Below are 18632 nucleotides of genomic sequence, written 5' to 3'. Positions count from 1 at the left end.
ACTTATTCATTCATGTGAGAGTGGAGGGACGGAGCGTGACGAGCACAACAGATCAGGAACCCAAAACAGAAGGTCTAGAGATGGTTCCATAGGGGGGTTATCAACAAAACAATAGTTTATTAATGAGAAAACTGAAACAAATACTCCACCTTTCTCTGTAAGGTACTGTTTGTATTAAAATTTCTAATAAAAGACAGAAATTACTAATGCCTGGCTGAACAAAATCAATAGCTTACTTCTGGGAATCAAATAAAAATACTTTTTTTTCCATCTACTGTAAACACTATGGAGCTACTGATGCAGATCTGCCTGATAAAAAGGCTTTTAATAAATATCCATGTCTGTGTGCTTGGCAGATACAGAAATAGTCTAATGTGCTGAGCAGTAAATAATCAATGGGCTGCCTGCAGCATTGATCAGGTGACCTTGTTCTTGCTCTTCATCGCAATCAGTTGGATGCATCAGCAGTCAATGCAACAAACAACCCACTGGACAGCCGTCAACAAAGGTTTCCATACATTTATAATGACCATATATTCCCTGCCAACTTTGTGATTAGCAGACTACCTCCTCTAACACCTGAACATACCAACAGCAATGATAATATTTCAGTAAACATCATTCTGAAGTGCTCTGTTAGACATGCCCACAGAGACGCACAAAGATCAGGCTTTAAAAACCTGTACCTTAAAAGACTTTGGATCAGAATCAAAAACTCCACCTTCAAGGTAATATAACCCCATTAAACAAATTAACTAGCATAAAGAAAAAGTAACATTTAGCTCACATTAAATTCTTGCTTTCAAGCTAAGTTAGCTAGTGCTAGCTTGACATGCCCACATAGCTAGTGATAGTTTGACATGCCCTCATAGGTAGTGATAGTTTGATATGCCCTCATAGCTAGTGCTAGCTGTGACATACCCACATAGCTAGTGCTAGCTGTGACATGCCCACATAGCTAGTGCTAGTTTGACATGCCCACATAGCTAGTGCTAGCTTTGACATACCCACATAGCTAGTGCAAGCTTGACATGCCCACATAGCTAGTGCTAGCTGTGACGTGCCCACATAGCTAGTGCTAGCTTTGACGTCCCCACATAGCTAGTGCTAGCTTTGACGTACCCACATAGCTAGTGCTAGCTTGACATGCCCACATAGCTAGTGCTAGCTGTGACATACCCACATAGCTAGTGCAAGCTGTGACATGCCCACATAGCTAGTGCTAGTTTGACATGCCCATATAGCTAGTGCTAGTTTGACATGCCCACATAGCTAGTGCTAGTTTGACATGCCCACATAGCTAGTGCTAGCTGTGACATACCCACATAGCTAGTGCTAGCTTTGACATGCCCACATAGCTAGTGCTAGCTTGACATGTCCACATGGCTAGTGCTAGCTGTGACGTGCCCACATGGCTAGTGCTAGCTGTGACGTGCCCACACGGCTAGTGCTAGTTTGACATCCCCTTTAACTAAGTTCCCTCTTCAGGACAACTGTATGAGAGGTCAATTTTCATACAACTCACATATTTAAATTGTACTGAAATGCAAACCTGCTGTACACATTATCAATCCACTCATATAAATTAATTTCTGCCATAAAATATGACATTTTAATGTCATATCATATAGTGATTGTGTTGATTTTGAAGCCGACTTCAAGTAGCCATTAAAGGAAAAACAATTTTCGCCATTTCCGTGTCAGCTTCATGTTTCAGCTGCTTGAAAAATACAAACAACGTGAATTGATTTTGTTGAATCTAACAGCCAACCAGTACTTTAAAAAAAAAAACTAATTTAATAATTCAACCAGTGACGATTGAAAATCCTTTTGAATGCACTTGTAGCTGTTCTCCGGAGTCCTGGAAGACTCTTGTGGCCATCTAAAAGCTTCTTTGAGGATTCAGAGCTGGTTGTTTTATTAAATGATGATCTGGGGTTTTAAAACATCACTGGTTGTGTTACTTTTTGAAAAACAAGCTGAGAGCTCTATGACCCAAATGCAGATGATAGATGTGAACATGACGGGGCAAAAACTGGAGCCGGTGAGACTGGTCCATATGGAATCAGTCAAGATTAAAGTGTACAAACTCATGAAACATGTGACATACTCAAAAAGATTTGAAGAGCAGCTGCTAACCTGAGGCACATTTGGTGAAGTACATCAGTGTAGCTCTTCAGTACATCAGATATCAATTTAAAATTTCAGTAATTACCCCACCAAGGAACAGCGGAGTTATCTGATGATTAGTGTACATTTGTCCGCCTGTCTGTTACCAACATTACTCAAAAACAGACAAAAACAGAAAACGTATTTGGATGAAATTTTCATTGAAGCTCAGAAATGACAAGGACCAAGTGATTAGATTTTGGCAGTGATGCAGCTTATAGTCTGGATCCACTGATTTGTTCAAGATTCCTGTATCATTGCGAGATAGTGGCACAGGGTCACTGTAGCCATGACAACAAGTAAACACTATATCGGCTGATTGTGATCCTACTACAAATCCACCGCTGAGGACTTATCAGGACTTATCCATCAGAAATGATCCAAGGAACAACTGATTACATTGTGGGGGTGTTTCTGAGTCCCATCAATTCCCGCCGCCTGTTACATATTTAGGTCATGTGATTCAGTATCTGTACATAATGTACACATGCAGAACACATGCCTGTGCTCAGCGCAAGGTCACGGGGTAGAAAGGCTTTTGTAAACCACGCCTGACGTACGTCATCGGGGTTACTGCATTCGCTTCGGTATCTGGCTGGGTAAGTATGTATGTGTGTATGTCCGTTCAGATATCTCTGCAAGTGCTGAAGTCAGGATCATCAAACTTGGCACTGAAGATCAGTCTAAGGTCCCCTGCTCAGTTGTGGAGTTACAGGTCAGCAGATCAAGGAGGAAGGGAGATACGTACGATGATCAAAATTGATACAGAGTATCATGCATGGGCGTGGTTCTGCCATCTACTGGGGGCTCGTCTAGTTTACTCTGCACCTTTTGAATGGATATTGTTGGAGAAAAGTTGGAAACTAACCGAGTTAATCTCATTGAGCGTTTTAAAATGAGACGCATCATGTTAATGTCATGTGTATAGAGCATCTTTCAGAGCAGTTTATGGATCCTTTTATTAAAGCTTTTCATTCTAACTTCACACCTTCCCATCGCTTTGTGCCCCATAGGTGACCTTCACATGTCCTGATTGCTGATAACCAACATCCAGTGTTCTGCACAGAATGAATGAATACATTACGAATCTATTAAAACTGAATTCAATTTCCTCTTAATCTGGACTGTTAGTTTCTCTGTGAATACACCTGATAAAAACCACAATTAGAAAACATTACTGATCACCACTGAGGACTGTTAAGTTCTGAGCGCCGTGGCTGGCCTTGAGTAAGTCCATTACCGAGACTTTCTAGAGTTAATTTAAGTTTCTACGGGCCAGTTGTGACTCGGCTTGTGTTTAGCGTAGAGCTCTGTGAGGCTGAATAGCAGGAATACGACTCCAGGAATCAAGGTGATTGTTTTCTATGATGACTTTGCTGAAGTATGTTGTCATTTTGGAGTAAAGATGAGACCCTCGCTAATGTTTCACTGATGAAGAAGATGTTCCTGAATCATTTACAGCCGTCTGTTTAACCCAGGGGTGTCCAACATGCGACCCGTGGTCCAAAAGTGGTCCTCCAGAGGGTCCAATCCGGTCCTCAAAGTGTAAAAATTACAGAGAAGACATTAACTGCAGATTGTAACTTAGTAAAACTATAAATTCAAAATCATGTCTACATCTTCACAAGTTGTTTTGATCATAAAGTAAAATACTAGATTGTTCATTGTTCTTTTGTCAATTTTTGTCTCGTTTTTGTCATTTTGTCTGACTTTTTGTTTGTTTTTGTCGTTTTCTTTCTCATTTTTGTCATTCTGGGTTTTGCTTTATTAGTTGTTTTTTGTCTCATTTTGGTCTTTGTCCATTTTTTGTCGCTTTGTGTCTCATTTTTTAATACTTTACCTTGTTTTTGTTGTTTTTTTGTCCTTTTTTTGTCTGACTTTTGTTGTTTTACCACAAAATAAAATACTGCATCATTCATTTCCAGATAGCTGTGACTAAATGTTTTGGGCTAAAATCAGTTTCACACTCCCGGTTTAAATCAAACGTGCAGGCTGGTCTGGATGCACATCAAACCTCCTGTGAAACCTCATCCATGCCTGCTGCAGCTCTTTGACCTTGGAAGCTGCTCAGTGGAACAGCACACGTTCTGCATGCATGAAGTCCTCCATTTTAATCTCCTGCTTCATTATAGAAGCAGATAGTGAGTCATGAGGTGACGTCTGTAAACCACAGGGACCAGGTCATGAGCTCTCTGGGATCTTTGCTCTGCTGACCTCAGTCCCTGCTGCAATGAATGAAAATGGAGCGTGGCCTGTCATATTAAATCTATCCTAGAATGCGATTGTTGATGCAGCTTCTCCTGCAGCCATCTTTCCATAACCTCACGAGATCCGCGTCTCCTCCGACTGAACTGGTTTCCCGTTTTAGCTCACCTTCCTGTGAAATCCCGTCGTTTAATCCCCTTGAAATAACCCGAGATAACATTAATGTGCCTCAGCCTGAACAGTATGCCGTCTGAGAGCAAATTCTTCATCAGATCCAGTCTCTGAACAGACCCATTAGCCAGATTAGCAAATAGCTTCTCAGTAAACGAGGCAGTGATTGACCTTGCAGAGATACTGGTACGTACTGGTACATGCTAGCTCTGCCTTGTTGAACGACGTGTTAGCTCTGGCATCCCGCTGAGTGAGCTGAGACGGATTTAACTCAGAAGTATGACTCAGCTCTAAGACGTTAGCAGAAACAGCTTCTCTGTGCAGAGCAGCAGAACTATGGCTGCCAGTTATGGAAATACACAAAACAGGTTGGATTAATTCCCCTTTGACTCATTATTTCTGCCTTCTCCTCATGGCTGAAAATTCTTGGGCCGTGGAACCACACCTTTAGAACCTCTTTTAGAACAGAGAAAAAACAACCTGGAGCTGGTTATCATCAGCACAGCAATGGCATCAGAAGCCGTGAGAGTTAATTATTGCACCAAGTGAGGTTGTATATAGAGAAGAGGAGGACCGAGTACTGATCCCTGAGGAACCCCTGTGGATAGAATGAAGTTCAGACACTTCTCCCCACCCAAGATACTCTGAAGGATCTTGCTGAGAGGTAGGATATGAACCAACGGAGGACTGATCCTTTGTTGGTTCAAGATCTGTCCTGTCCTATTTCCAAAATGCTCCTACAACCGGACTACACGGGTAAAGTAGCTAACAATAACGCCACCAGGGACGCTGCTCAATTCAAAATATATCAGCCAGAAGAATCAAACCTGCAGTGTGGAACTGTTGCTCCCCCTGGTGGCAGTCAGAGTGACTGTCAAACATCAGTGTGTTAATGACAGACGCCTCACCGTCAATCTGAGTAGTTTCTAATGCATCAGTTAACTTCAGCTCAGATCAATACTCGCTGTGAGTGAGAGCTTCCTGCTTTTAAAACACCATCAGTTCTCCTCAGATCACTTAAACACACCTTCTCTCAGCACTTAGCCGCTAGCTTGTTCTCGAACTTGTCTTGTGTAAAAGCAAATTCATTGTTTTCCTTTCCATGAGGCTCCTTGTGACATTTCACCATCTACAGACAAGCGTTAGCTCAGTCCCCAGTGAGGATTCAGACCAGACTTCCATCACACAGACATGCCAGTACATGCAGGGTAGAAACCAACAACATTAAAAACCAAAAACATCTGAGACATGAATCCCAGTGAGATGTTTTCTCTTTAGATGCACCATTTCATCGATGATCAACGGTCCCACAGGAAGGAATCCATCAAAGCCGAGGCAGACGTACCACTTCCTCATCCCACCGTTGTCTCGGTGGACCAGAATGCAACGTGGCCACAAGAACACGTCTTTGTTCCCTCTGCACCGACTCGTTTAACCCTGCAGCTAAAAGCAACAAGTTCTCACCTGTTTTCTGTCCCCTGGGCGTCAAGGCTCAGGATTTTAGGAAAAATGAAAGTCAGAGAGTCATTAAGGAAGCAGAGACTCTGAACATGTGCCACACCACAGAGGTCCACACTATTAATAAAGGATTTAAAGCAACAATGAGCTGTTTTTTCATCCAAATCTTTGCTTTTAAGTCACAATTTTCCTTGTGAACTCTTGAATTTTTTTTGATACTTATCATTTATTAGATTTTCTTTTATCCAACAATATATCCGTACATAGAGTGGCAAAAAGGAATAAACCATGCAACCCACCATTCCCCCACTCCACCTCCCCTAGGCCATCCAACCATAAACCCTCAATTTCCACACAATTAAAAAAATAAATAAATAAAATAAAATCCATACATTATATTGGTCCAACACATGTCCATTGGTCCAACACATGTCCATTGGTCCAACACATGTCCATGGGTCCAACACATGTCCATGGGTCCAACACATGTCCATTCGTCCAACACATGTCCATTCGTCCAACACATGTCCATTGGTCCAACACATGTCCATTGGTCCAACACATGTCCATTGGTCCAACACATGTCCATTGGTCCAACAGATGTCCATTCGTCCAACAGATGTCCATTCGTCCAACACATGTCCATTGGTCCAACACATGTCCATGGGTCCAACACATGTCCATTCGTCCAACACATGTCCATTGGTCCAACACATGTCCATTGGTCCAACAGATGTCCATTCGTCCAACACATATCCATTGGTCCAACACATGTCCATTGGTCCAACACATGTCCATTGGTCCAACACATGTCCATTGGTCCAACACATGTCCATTGGTCCAACAGATGTCCATTCGTCCAACACATATCCATTGGTCCAACACGTCCATTGGTCCAACAGATGTCCATTGGTCCAACAGATGTCCATTCGTCCAACACATGTCCATTCGTCCAACACATGTCCATTCGTCCAACACGTCCATTCGTCCAGCAGATGTCCATTGGTCCAACACATGTCCATTCGTCCAGCAGATGTCCATTCGTCAAACACATGTCCATTTGTCCAACACATATCCATTGGTCCAACAGATGTCCATTCGTCAAACACATGTCCATTGGTCCATCATGAACTCTTTGAGTTATTTTGTACTTAATGGTCTCATCAAAACATGAAATTGTCTGGGTGACACCAAACTTATGAACGGTACTGTAGATAAGTCGCCATTGTTGTTGGGTTCAGCAGTTATTTATTTCATTCAGTGATATCGCATTGGTTTTGTCTTGTGTTATGGATCTTTTCATCAGCGTACCCTGCCCTTCTACAAGCCCAAACATTCACTACTTGAGTGTTCACGCGCTAATATGGAATGTTAGCTGGGTTTAGACCGCTGTGAGACGGGTTAGTTTCACCCACTGACTGCTTAAAAAGATGAATGAACTCACTGTGATCTCAGTGTTGTAGCTCCGACCGTCACATCTCTCCAGGACCGGACTCCTTTAAACTCCTGGATGATCCTAAAATGAGCAAAGACGTGGAATGTGAGTGGGATTGAGACGAATCACAGAAACATCCCTGGGTCATGGTCCATCCAGTAATGGTAACCGCCATTCAAACACCCTTAATTATGTTTCATTTATTACAAATTAATCAGACAGTGGACATTTGAGGAACTGCAGTTTTTGTCACTGGCTTCATTTAACAGCTTCAGAGATCATCATTTGGTTTTGATAATCCTGCTCTGGATGAGACCTGCCCAGCGACACGGGGGTGGCAGCATCATGATGCGTCTCATTTTTGAAATATTTTGTCTTGTTTATGTTGTTTTTTTTCTTTTTGTGTCTGATTATTGCGGTTTCTCACGCTTTTGTTGTTTTGTTTCTTGTTTTTTGTTTCCTTTTTGTCTCACCTGTATTTTATTGTGTATTTTTTGTCTATTTTGTATCCTTTTTTGTCGCTTTGTAACTTTTCTGCCTAATTTTTGTGTCATTTGTCTCATTTGTTGTCATTTTGTAGTATTTTGTCTTGTTTTTGTTGTTCTTTGTCTGACTTGTCATTTATCTCGTTTTTTGTTTCCTTTTTTTCTTGCTTGTGTTTTATTGTGTATTTTTTGTGAGTTTGTTCCATTTTTTAAAATTGTTTTGTAATTTTTTTCTCATTTGCATACATTTTTTTTGCTCTGTAACGTTTGTCAAAATTTTTTTCTAATTTGTTTTGTGTCAATTGTCTCATTTTTTCTCATTTTTGTAATATTTTGTATAGTTTTTGTCATTTTTTGTCTAGCTTTTGTCGTTTTGTGTTTCCTTTTTGCCTCGCTTGTTTTGTTTGTCCGTTATTTTGCCTTTTTGTTTCACGCTTTTGTCATTTTTTGTCTCAGTTGTGTCATTTTTGTTTTTCCTTTGTCCATTTCTTTAGTTGCTTTGTAACTTTTGCCTAATTTTTGGTCTCTTTTTTTGTTTTGTTTCACATCAGTTGTCTCATTTTTGTCATTTTGTGTCTCATTTTTGTAATATTTTGTCTTGTTTTTAGTCTTTTTTTGTCTGACTTGTGTCGTTTACCTCATGTTTTTGTGTCGTTTGTCTCATTTTTGTCATTTTGTGTCTCATTTTTGTAATATTTTGTCTTGTTTTTAGTCTTTTTTTTGTCTGACTTGTGTCGTTTACCTCATGTTTTTGTGTCGTTTGTCTCATTTTTGTCATTTTGTGTCTCATTTTTGTAATATTTTGTCTTGTTTTTAGTCTTTTTTTTGTCTGACTTGTGTCGTTTACCTCATGTTTTCGTGTTGTTTGTCTCATTTTTGTCATTTTTTGCTTCATTTTTGTAATATTTTGTCTTGTTTTTAGTCTTTTTTGTCTGACTTGTGTCGTTTACCTCATGTTTTTGTGTCGTTTGTCTCATTTTTGTCATTTTGTGTCTCATTTTTGTAATATTTTGTCTTGTTTTTAGTCTTTTTTTTGTCTGACTTGTGTCGTTTACCTCATGTTTTCGTGTTGTTTGTCTCATTTTTGTCATTTTTTGCTTCATTTTTGTAATATTTTGTCTTGTTTTTAGTCTTTTTTTGTCTGACTTGTGTCGTTTACCTCATGTTTTCGTGTCGTGTGTCTCACATCTGCGTGCCGTTTGATTTTATAAAGGAATGATACTTTTAATAATAACCTCATGAGGATGGACGTCCTTGTAGCTGCACTGTGTGTGTGTCGGCAGGATGTAATTACTGTGCTGCTGCCATTTGCATAAGTAATTAACGCTGACAGACACTGGTCCTTTCCTGTGTTTAGTCAGACAGCTGAACGCCAACAAGAGGAAGAAACAGATGAAAGTAGATTTTGGCTCTTGTCCTAATTTGTTATTAACATCAGGGGACGAAATAAAAATAAAAACAATACATGAAACACATGCCAAAGCATTCAGCGACACGGAGAGCGTGCATCAAACCGCAAGAAAGAAACACATCGACTGAGATGAAAACAAGCCAGATTAAAGTCATTTCTGGGGAACAATCTCTCTGCAATGAAGTAAAGCAGGCCGATAACACGAAAGCAGAAGCCGGGTTCAGAGCTTCCTCGTGGGTGAGTCGCCTCCTTCCTCATCTGAGCTGACGCTGGTGTTCCAACGCCCAGAGGAAGGAGATCTGTCATGATTGGGTGGAGCTAACGATGACATCATTCACACCTATGAGCCTCCTGTCAGCTGGAGAAGTGAGAGGGATGATAGTGAGTCTGTGTGTTTGTGAGTCTGTGTGTTTGTGAGTCTGTGTGTGTGTTTGTGAGAGTCTGTGTGTTTGTGAGTCTGTGTGTTTGTGAAAATCTGTTGGTTCCTTCAATTTACATCACAGCGCCAGGCAAGGCTAGCGTTGACTGATTTTAGTCGTTTGTCTCATGTTTTGTGTCTTGTGTTTTTGATTTTGTTTTCTTTTTGTCATTTTGTTTCTTGCTTTTCTTCCTTTTTGTCTTGCTTGTGTTTTATTGTGTATTTGTTGTCATTTTGTTGCTTTTTTGTAATGTTTTTGTCTCATTTGGGTCCATTTTTTGTCACTTTGTAACTTTTTTCTCATTTATGTTGTTTTGTGTCTCGTTCTTGGAATATTTTGTCCTGTTTTTGTAGATTTTTTGTGTTTTTTTGTCTGACTTGTCGTTTTATTTCCTTTTCGTCTTGCTTACATTTTATTGTGCATTTGTCATCATTTTGTTGCTTTTTTGTAATGTTTTTGTCTCATTTGGGTCCATTTTTTGTCACTTTGTAACTTTTTTGTCATTTTTTTCTTGCTTTTGTCGTTTTGTGTCTCGTTCTTGGAATATTTTGTCCTGTTTTTGTCGACTTGTCATTTTGTTTCCTTTTTGTCTCGCTTGTGTTTTATTGTGTATTTGTCATCGTTTTGTGTCTCGTTCTTGGAACGTTTTTTCTTGATTTTATAGTTTTTTGTCTTTTTTGTCTGACTTTTGTTGTCCGTCTCAAGTTTTTGTCGGTTTGTGTTTCCTTTTTGTCTTGTTTGTGCTGTATTGTGTATTTTTTGTTGTTTTGTTCCTTTTTTCTTTCATTTCGTCAATTTTTTGTCGCTTTGTATCTTTTTTGTCCAATTTTTTGTCTCTTTTTGTTTTGTCTCATTTTTGTCATATTTTTCTTGTTTTTTGGTCTTTTTTGTCTGACTTTTGTCACCGTTTCTCGTTTTTGTCTCACTGTTGTTATTTTGTAATTTTGTTTCTCGCTTTTGTCATTTTTTGTCTTGTTTGTCCATTTTATTGCCTCTTTGTAAATTTTGGGGGAAATTTTTTGTCTCTTTTGTTTTGTTTTGTGTAATTTTTTGTCATTTTTTTGTCATTTTTTGTTTTTGTGTCACGTTTTTGCAATCATTTTGTTGATTTTTGTCCCTTTTTGTCGGACTTTTGTCATTTTGTTTCTCGTTTTTGTCGGTTTGTGCTTCCTTTTTGTTTGGCTTGTGTTTGTTGTCGTATCTTTGTGACCATACAGAGACCTGGAATAGTTCTCTTGGCAGCGGTTCCTTTACCTTGTGATTCTCTCCCATCAGCCCTCACTTCCTCCACAATCCTCCGCTGATACTGGCCTGCCGACACTTAATTCCGTTCTCGATTATGTTCCAGTGAGGAAGCCGTTCTCCTGTGTTAAGTAAATTGGAAGGAAAAGTTGTGAGTAAAACGTTGACCTCGTCTTCCCCATCGACCTCCTCTGACCCCAGCCTGCCGGGTCTCAAAGTTTTTCCCACATTTCTAAGAGCTGAAGTTAACTGAAAAGATTCAGGTGCCTGATTATTGCTAAAAAACTATTTATCAGCTGCTCCGTCTGCAGGGGGAATATAATCCATTTCTTCTCACATGAACAGCACCTGGAGTCGGGTGTGAATAATTGCAGCGATTAATCTCCCGGACACTTGAGGTTTGATTGAATTCTCCATAAAGCTCGCCCTGACACCATACAGCAGCTCTTATCTATTCTGGCTTCACATTATACCTTTGTTTTTTTGTTTTCCTGCCTGCACGGCTGCATTCTGAGGCTGGGATTTGTGCGATAGATGGGAAGGACTGCAAACAGAGCAGCTTATCGGTGTGGGGACGGCAGGGAGAGGATTTGACAAGGGAGATGAGATGATTAGAGGAGGTCACAACATCAAGCTGAGAGCGGCTGAGGAATGGATTTATGGAAATATTAAATCACATCAGTCACTGTTCCACTTCTGACACTTTGGACCTCAGATTTAAAAGCAACACGAATGCAAAGCTAATTACTGAGAGAGTGGAGAAAGAAGTTTAGGCGATAATTTGCACATAAATACTGGAAAACAACCTGGAATTCTGTCATGCTGTTGTTGTGAAGATGCGAGTGGATCCAGACTATAAGCTGCATCACTGCCAACATCTAATCGCATTATCCTTGTGTCATTTCTGACCTTCCCTGAAAATTTCATCCAAATCCACTGGTCTGTTTTTGAATAATGTTGCAAACAGACGGACAGACAGACAGACATTCGCCAATCGTCACATAATTCTGCTGCGTTCCTTGGCAGCGTAAAAATACGTATACAATAGTAAACATAACAAATGAATATTACAGATTTATATTTTTCCTTCCTGCCTTAAGATGGCTTTGATGTAACACTGAAAACCAACTTTTATTCATGTGCCAACATAATTAGAGAGGACATAGTTTTGCTCTACCCGTTCTTTAGGAAACAGTTTGATGATGTAAACGACAAAAACAACACACAAAATTACAGAAATGAGACACAAAAGACAACAACAAGACACAAAACCAAAAAAACAAGACACGAAATGACGAAACAACACACAAAATGACTAAAACAAGACACAAAAATGACTAAAACAAGACACAAAACGAGTAAAACAAGACAAAAATGACTAAAACGAGACAGAAAATGACTAAAACGAGACAAAAAATGAGTAAAACGAGACACAAAATGACTAAAACAAGACACAAAATGACTAAAACGAGACACAAAATGACTAAAACGAGACACAAAATGACTAAAACGAGACACAAAACCACAAAAATGAGACACAAAATGACAAAAACAAGACATAAAGCTGGTGTAAGCGTCTCCATCATCATACTGCACCTTCAGCTTTGACCATCTTCTCATGTATATGTGACACGCTACCTGCTGGGACACTAAATCTCTGCCTCTGTACAGTAGGATGGATGTTAGAACGCTGCCCAGGCTTCCACCAGAGGGCTTTAAGCTACACTTCAGACTGAACATCTCCGACTGATGACAGGCTGCTGGACTACAGTTTTAAAGAAACCTTTAAAAGGTCACTTTTGCAGCATCTTTACTTTGTTTTCATGGAAGAAAGAAGTCCATACCTTTCAGCTGATGTCTTCCTCACGGTGTAGGCCCCTCCTCCACAGGTGAGCAGCCTCAGGTGTGTCTCATTAGAGCTGATAGAGCACCGGCACACTGAGCACAGAATGGGGCTTTACACTGAGCTGAAAAGACTGGAGGAAACAATGCACTGAAAAACAGAATGAAAAAAATAAGGAGACACATTTTGTGACCGCAAACAGACTGATAATGACCAACAATGACCACAAAGAGACACAAACTGACAAAGGAAAAAGGCTCAAAAAGAAACAAAATGACTCAATGAGACACATAATTATCAAATAATGATACAAAATGATGAGAGAGAGCAACAAAATAACAACAAAAAGTTGCAAAATGACCACAGAGACCCACAGAATGACCACAAAACACCTAAATCTCCACAAAACAGTCTGAAAATGACCAAAAAGAAACAAAATGAGCACAAAGACATACAAAACAACCACAAAAAGCCACATCATGACCACAAACAGACTGAAAAGGACCAAAAAAGGCTCAAAAAGACAGAAAATGACCACATAAAATCACAAAATGACTCAATGCGACAGATAAATATCATATAAAGACACAGATGATGAGAGACACACAAAATAACAATAAAAAGTTGCAAAATGACCACAAAACACCTAAAACTACCACAAACAGACTGAAAATAGTCACAAAGGGGCACAAACAGATCTCAAAAAGTCTTAAATACCCACAAAACAGTCTGAAAATGACCAAAAATGAAGCAAAAATGAGCACAAAGACGCACAAAGCAACCACAGAAAGATCCAACATGACCACAAAAATGCACAAAATGACAAAAAAATGACACAAAATAACGAGAGAAAAACACAAAATGACTCAGTGAGACAGATAACTATCATATAAAGACACAAAAGGATGATAGAAACACAAAATAACGTCAAAATAATTGCAAAATGATCACAGAAATACCTAAAATTACAACAAACATACTGAAAACAGCCAAAAAAAGTGCACAAAATGACCACAGAAAGACCTAAAATGCCCACAAACGGACGGAAAATGACCAAAAAAGAAACAAAATGAGCACAAAGACACACAAAACAACCCCAAAAAGCCACAGCATGACCACAAACAGACTGATAAGGACCAAAAAATGCTCAAAAAGATGGAAAATGACCACAGAAAATCACAAAATGACTCAATGCAACAGATAAATATCATATAAAGACACAGATGATGAGAGACACACAAAATAACAATAAAAAGTTGCAAAATGACCACAAAACACCTAAAACTACCACAAACAGACTGAAAATGGTCACAAAGGGGCACAAACAGATCTCAAAAAGTCTTAAATACCCACAAAACAGTCTGAAAATGACCAAAAATGAAGCAAAATGAGCACAAAGACGCACAAAACAACCACAGAAAGACCCAACATGACCACAAAAATGCACAAAATGACAAAAAGTGACACAAAATAATGACAGAAAAACACAAAATGACTCAGTGAGACAGATAATTATCATATAAATACACAAAAGGATGATAGAAACACAAAATAACGTCAAAATAATTGCAAAATGATCACAGAAATACCTAAAATTACAACAAACATACTGAAAACGGTCACAAAGGGGCACAAACAGACCTCAAAAAGTCTTAAATAACCACAAAAGTCTGAAAATGACCAAAAATGAAGCAAAATGAGCACAAAGATGCACAAAATGACAAAAAAATGACACAAAACAACGAGAGAAAAACACAAAATGACTCAGTGAGACAGATAATTATCATATAAAGGATGATAGACACACAAAATAACGTCAAAATAATTGCAAAATGATCACAGAAATACCTAAAATTACAACAAACATACTGAAAACAGCCAAAAAAAGTGCACAAAATGACCAAAGAAAGACCTAAAATGCCCACAAACGGACGGAAAATGACCAAAAAAGAAACAAAATGAGCACAAAGACACACAAAACAACCCCAAAAAGCCACAGCATGACCACAAACAGACTGATAAGGACCAAAAAATGCTCAAAAAGACGGAAAATGACCACAGAAAATCACAAAATGACTCAATGCGACAGATAAATATCATATAAAGACACAGATGATGAGAGACACACAAAATAACAATAAAAAGTTGCAAAATGACCACAAAACACCTAAAACTACCACAAACAGACTGAAAATGGTCACAAAGGGGCACAAACAGATCTCAAAAAGTCTTAAATACCCACAAAACAGTCTGAAAATGACCAAAAATGAAGCAAAATGAGCACAAAGATGCACAAAACAACCACAGAAAGACCCAACATGACCACAAAAATGCACAAAATGACAAAAAGTGACACAAAATAATGACAGAAAAACACAAAATGACTCAGTGAGACAGATAATTATCATATAAATACACAAAAGGATGATAGAAACACAAAATAACGTCAAAATAATTGCAAAATGATCACAGAAATACCTAAAATTACAACAAACATACTGAAAACGGTCACAAAGGGGCACAAACAGACCTCAAAAAGTCTTAAATAACCACAAAAGTCTGAAAATGACCAAAAATGAAGCAAAATGAGCACAAAGATGCACAAAATGACAAAAAAATGACACAAAACAACGAGAGAAAAACACAAAATGACTCAGTGAGACAGATAATTATCATATAAAGGATGATAGACACACAAAATAACGTCAAAATAATTGCAAAATGATCACAGAAATACCTAAAATTACAACAAACATACTGAAAACAGCCAAAAAAGTGCACAAAATGACCAAAGAAAGACCTAAAATGCCCACAAACGGACGGAAAATGACCAAAAAAGAAACAAAATGAGCAGGTCATGTGATCTGGAATTAACACACTTCCTTTAGAGGTGTTTTTGTAACGGAGAACTTTGTTGAAAGTGATTTAATTTGTCTGTCATGATTATCTCAACTTAATAAGAAGAAAAGAATCAAAACTATTTTAGAATCTGCTCATTTTATTATTGTTTAGCTCATTAGAAGGTGGTTATTATTAAATTTGTACGGTTATTTAATTGATATTTCAGTGATATCCAGTCATTTTTTAATTAATAAATGATTGTTTCCATAATAAAAATGATGGAATTTGTAAAGACATGATCATAATGAACATAAAACACATTAAAACAAAAGTCAAAAGGCCCTTAAATGTATATTGACTCTACTTTTACTTTACCCGGTACTGAATACTGGCAGTAATTCCAGCTCCTTTTCATGTAGATAATACATGAATCGGTAGTGAATTGTACTTTAGAACCGGCTGTTGTTGTTTCCATCTTTGCAGAGGCTCCAGTTTGTAAATTTAAGACGACTGCTGTGAAATCCTGATCAATAGAAACACGTTTTGTGATGTGCATCCGTGTGCAGCGTCTCAGGATGAAAGCCTTCACTGTGACAGCCACAAAATGTTTGCATTTCCTCCACGCTGTTCTCACAAAGCATTTCATGTTGACAAGTTTGGAGAAAAATGTCAAACAAGTGCAAAGAGAAAGTCTGGGAGTTTCTTCCCCCGTTCTCCGTCTATAAATTCATCTCTGCAAAGCCTGCTCGAAATAGTCTTGTTTTCACATTTAAAGCTGTGTTGTCTGTCAACAGCACGGAGCCAGCCAAACAGTCTTTCAGGCATCTGCTGAGGATTTCCTGGTCCTCGCAGCAAGAATCAGACAGGAGGAAGCCGCGAGAGGAGGAGGCATGTAGTCGATGGAGGCTTAAGCTTGGCTTAGACTTTCAGAGGCAGAAACACTGGGAGACTGTGGGAGAAATGGGGTTAGAATGTGAAAGGTAAATAAAAAAACAAATGGAGAAAGAGACAAAAAGCTGACAAGAATGCCGTTAAAGAGGAAACATAGCTGCCATTAATCTCCTGAAACACCTTTATGCATCTTTTTCAGCCATCCATCTCCACTCTGCAGGTGTTTTTAATGCCTCTGCTGTCATCTTTCCCAGCTGTCTCTGAGGGCATGTTCCCACGAGTTTGTGCACCGAAGCGCTAAACTGGATGCAAGACGGGCACTGAGATGGATGTGCTTTTAATCGAGATTAATTACAACCCAAATGAGGCAATGAAATGACCACAAGTCCACATCAGAGTGGCGTGGACCGCAGTTAATAACTGAAGGAGTTTATTCTACGAGAACATTACAGAAGCATCTTACAGCCAGTGAATGCACCAGCTCACTCTATTCTCTGGACGTGGTGCCTGAAATGTAAAAGTGGCCAGCCTGATAAATCAACGTTAAAAGTCTGGTGTGGTGGCGTCAGGAACTTAATCAAAGCCAATGAGCCAAAAAAACAGAGGTTTGTTCAGTGAGCGGTGAGGAAAATGGAGAGCAGCAGCTTTGGCTGTCCAATTTCTTACAGTTCTGTATTTTAAAAATATATTCTACATTCTTCCATTCTGAGAGTTGAGCTCCAACATTGATAGCACTCTCACATCTGTCTGTTAAGTACAAACCTGAAGCTAATAGATAGCGTAGCTTAGCATGAAAAGTGAAAGATGACAGACAGCTAGCTCCAAAGTAGAGGAAAATATCTACCAGCACATCTAACGCTCACTAACTGCATTAAAAAATGTGCTTTATTTAATCAGTACACAAACATAAATGTAATCCTGAAAAGTTGTAGGTTTGCTTGAAGTTTCATGTTAGGAATGGAGTAAACAGGCTAGCTGTTTTCCTTGCTAACAGATCGTATGCTAGGCTAAGCTAACTGTCCTCTAGCTCTAAAATGTCACACGTAACTTGAAACAAAGTTAGGCTAAAAAATGAGCACTTAAGGGTTTAACATAAAGTTGTGGTTTAATTTCATGTCAACAATAGATAAAACCAGCCCAGCTGTTTCTCCCCATTCACAGTTTTAATGAGTAGGGAGACTAATCAGGCTAATCTAATGATCCCCCGTCTCCGCTTATTTTTTTTGAAAAACATAAAAGGCGTAGAAAAATACAGACTATAAAATTATGTTATAGCCTCAGAAAACATACATAAATATCTCTTTGGACTTGATTATTTTCTGATCAAAGGAAAATAAGGTTTAATGAATGCTGATATCATACAACCAATTGCTAACAGATTTTATGCTAGGCTAAGCTAGCTGTCTTCTGGCTCCAGCTTCAAAGTTTTAACTTATTTACAGACTGCAGCTTCAAAATGTCCCACATTCCTTTTGAGAAGACATCATAACATCTGCAACTGGCTAAAAAATGTGCACTTAACTGTTTAAAGTAAAGCTGTGGTTTAACTTCATGTCAACAACAGACAAAACTAGGCTACCTCTTTCAACATGCTAACAGGTTTTATGCTAGGCTAACTGTCCTCTCGCTCCAAAAGCTTCAGAGGATTAAATTATTTACAGACCGTAGCTAAAAAAGGTCACATATGCCCTGAAACAGGACATAGGTTTTGCAATTGGCTCAAAAATATTAGCGCTGAAGTGTTTCAAGTAAAGTTGTGATTTAATTTCACATTAACAGACAGGCTATCTGTTTCTCTCCATACAGTTTTTACGCTAGGCTAATCTAACATCCTGTCTCTGACTGTACAGCACCAAATCTTTAAATTTCTGGATAACAGCTTCAAAGTATCGACAAAGAAATGTGAACTCTCTGAGGCTCACAGTTATTTTGTGATCTTACCAGAAATAGCATTTTCTTTTTGAAGAATGTAAAAGGGGTAGAAAAAAACAGACTACAAAATGATGTTATAGCCTCAGAAAACGTACAAAAACATCTCTTTGGATTTGATTATTTTTCTGAT

General features: G+C 38.8%; 1 long non-coding RNA gene across 1 annotated transcript; it reads right to left on the bottom strand.

The window, feature by feature from the left end:
- Positions 1–6265: 6265 nt before the first annotated feature.
- Positions 6266–15008, bottom strand: LOC127532187 (uncharacterized). The gene is made up of 3 exons (XR_007939576.1): positions 12840–15008; positions 11008–11117; positions 6266–7519 (listed from the first exon to the last, which is right to left on the bottom strand). It is a non-coding gene; the product is annotated as an uncharacterized LOC127532187 (long non-coding RNA).
- Positions 15009–18632: the final 3624 nt, after the last annotated feature.

This window comes from Acanthochromis polyacanthus, chromosome 22, assembly GCF_021347895.1.
Source record: "Acanthochromis polyacanthus isolate Apoly-LR-REF ecotype Palm Island chromosome 22, KAUST_Apoly_ChrSc, whole genome shotgun sequence".
Lineage (NCBI taxonomy): Eukaryota > Metazoa > Chordata > Actinopteri > Pomacentridae > Acanthochromis > Acanthochromis polyacanthus.
Note: the sequence above shows the minus strand (reverse complement) of the source record. Positions and strands in the feature narration are given on the sequence as shown.